We start from the raw sequence: 3,108 nt of genomic DNA on the forward strand, positions 1-3,108 counted from the left end.
CTCAATAGGCGGCTTTGCCTCATAATGAAACTTGATCCTCATGCAACTGTTAAAAGACCACATTTAGTGCAAATGTTAATATCAATACATGAATTAAATATTAAGTATATATGAAAAATAACAACTTTTTTGGTTATTTCATTTAAAAAACAGTGGCATCATGTAAACAAATCGGTATTTAAAGGGTTAAAATCCTGAAAATGAATAAATATTTGGTCGTTATTATCAGGACTGATGCTGGTTGAAAACTGTAACCCAGTGAAAGTTGAAAATAATATTAATATATACACTCATATCCTGCCTCACAATATTAAATTGTTTTCTGCTCTTTTCTTCTGCACACAGGCAGCTGCGGTGCTGCCTAATAATAACCCTCTGCTGACCTCGTGTGGACACAATATGACTGCTTTGTCGCCCTGCCAGGTGTGAGTGGAGGCAGATGCAGACACATTTTTAGTAACTTGTTTCTCTGTGGGGAGAACGTGGTGCCTACAGGGCGGTTTTCATCAGGGCCAAATGTCACAAACAGTTCATTCTGTGTAAGAGCCACGGGAGTCTATATAATGAAATTCTAATACCAAGGTACATTTAAAAACCCCAAATATAACCCCTAACCTCTTTCAATGATTTATTGCAGTACACACGTTTACAGTAAATGAGCATTCAAGTTGCTGGGAGGTAATTCCCCCCGTATCAAGTCTTTGTGCTAAGCTAGGCTAACTGGCTTCTGAATGTGGTTTAACATATACTGAACAGATGTGAAAGTGACATTTATCTTCTGCCAAACGGTCAATAAAGGTGCTAGTTAAATATTATTTCTTCACTGTTCCAGTTGTATTCAGATAATACATATCCACATTTCTTAACATAAAAAATATAACATTTCTTGAGTTGTCTTCATGAACAGGCCAGATGAGATTGGTTTTGTTCAGGGCAGGTTCAGATCCAAGGGGTGTCAGCTCACCTGTGACGTCATATTTGACTGTAGTTCTTTTGTTTACAGTCTGATTAGATTCTGATTAGATATAAGGTTCAGGTGAGTTCAGTCATTGCTCATTCTGTATCACAGGGACAGGTGGAGTCCTCTGGCTTTTCCTCTGGCGCCGCCATGAGGCCATTGTTTGTGGTTTTCAGTGGGATACCTCACCGGCTACTGGGTGACTGCAGAGAAATTTGGTTCAGACATTCATGTTTGCAATACATTAAATGTTTGCTTCTGGTGACCTTATTTCCTGTGAGTGGGACTTTTTATTCGGTTATGAAATAAATTGTTTGCATTATTACCTCATTAATATTGTAAATACTGAAAATCTGCATTTGAATTTCTTCTCCAAAACTATATAGTGCCACTCAGTAGAGCGTATAACTCCTCCATAGGGCCGAACAGTCCCCTTCTGTACTCGATCAAAGTGAGAGTTCCTGGATCCGTCCCTTTATTCGGATCCCCACTGAAAGTTAACAGGGTCTGTTCTTGGCTGAGAGCCACCCTCCATCCAACTTTTCATGGAAATGTGTTCATCAGTTCTTGTCTAATCGTGCTGACAAACTAACAAACAAACAACAGACGTGAGAAAAACATAATCGCCTTGGCAGAGGTGAAGAACAGCTGGGAAGGCTCATACTATAATAGTTACAACTACCAAAAAAAGGCATGTGACAGTAGACACGTCTCCCAGATTCCCAAAACTCACTGCCCTTCACTCATTCAGTGAAATCCCACCACAGTTTTACACACAATCACAAGAAACCACCCCACAGTGATCTCACAGTACCCCCCCCCTCCCAACTAACCTTTTCTCTGGATAAAAAGGGTCGACAGCAGTGCGGGCGGCTGAGAAATGTTGGCCCGCTCAGATCACCCGGTGCTGCAGAGTCAAGGTTACAGCAGCGGGCAGAGGGATGCCATGGCAGGCCACTTGGCTGCGGTCCTGCGTCAGCTGCTCCCCGCACCCGGCGTCCAAACAAAGCCGCCCCCAGGGAAGTCTGTACGAGATCCAGGAAGTGCGAGGAGTCAGGCAGATGGTCAGGAAGATGGAGGAGGAGACTTGAGAATGATTCTATAATGTTGTGATTGAACAGAAGATTGTTCATCAAAAAAAAGTGCGAGTAATTAAGCATTCAGATTCTTTACTTAAAGAAGAGATTGTGATGTATAGTTATTCTGAACAAAATGGACCATTCACTTAAGTACAAGTTCGAAGTGGCTCTGGTTTCATCTGCTCCCCCCGCATACTTCCCCTCCACTAAGTGCCTTTAATGTAAGATACTTTACGACTTTTACTCATATCTATATGGGTGACTAAGAAATATTTCAACACACTATCTTTGCTATGATTTTGAGTATTTTTTTACAAACACTGTATGTACAATCCTGAATGCTTTCAACTGAAGACACAGGGGGCCTTTAAACTGAACACCTAGTCAGCTCCTGGCTGAGCTGGCTGGGTCGTGACGATGGGTTCAGATGGATTATGCAGCCGGCAACTGACAAAACGAATGACACCTCAAAGAGCAGGTGAGGACGGACGGCAATCCTTGAGTCCTACGCATCAACAGCGTTAAAGAGAATGATGTCGTCCTTTTTTACTTTCTCCAAACCCAAAAGGTTCAGAGTTGAGCTCAGTTGTTCAGATTTACGACCGCATACGGAGAACTACGAGGCGACACATTGAGCTGTCACCCACCTATTTATTAGAGCAACGACAGTAGAAAGTGCATTACAAGCACTTCCCTGATACCAAGGCCTCCCTATCTTTTTCTCTTTGTGTGGTGTGTGTGTGTGTGTGTGTGGAGACAGGAGGGAGTTGGGTTGCATCAGAAATAGCTCCTCCACCTGCTGAGGATCACTGAAAAAAAAAATAGATGATGACAGAACATTTGTTGTCCCCCCCTGCGTCTTCCTTCTTTTATTGCCTCTCAGTGCTCACTGAAGTATTGTCTCTTTAGCTCCTGTGTTGTTATGGCCCCGTGTTGGACACTGCAGCGCTAATCCAACAGGATATTTCACGGCATATGTCGAAAAGAAATTATATACCGTGTTTTTAAGAGGCGGGTATTGTAGAAAAAGAAAGAAAAAGACACCAAGGAATCACTTGTTCCTGTGTGTGC

General features: G+C 42.4%; 1 long non-coding RNA gene across 1 annotated transcript; it reads right to left on the reverse strand.

Moving 5' to 3' along the window:
- Window positions 1-615: 615 nt before the first annotated feature.
- LOC115595650 (uncharacterized) lies at window positions 616-2,728 on the reverse strand. Its single transcript, XR_003986742.1, has 2 exons — window positions 1,792-2,728; window positions 616-1,161 (listed from the first exon to the last, which is right to left on the reverse strand). It is a non-coding gene; the product is annotated as an uncharacterized LOC115595650 (long non-coding RNA).
- Between the last annotated feature and the right edge of the window lie 380 nt (window positions 2,729-3,108).

The sequence above is a fragment of the Sparus aurata genome, chromosome 14 (genome assembly GCF_900880675.1).
Source record: "Sparus aurata chromosome 14, fSpaAur1.1, whole genome shotgun sequence".
NCBI lineage: Eukaryota > Metazoa > Chordata > Actinopteri > Spariformes > Sparidae > Sparus > Sparus aurata.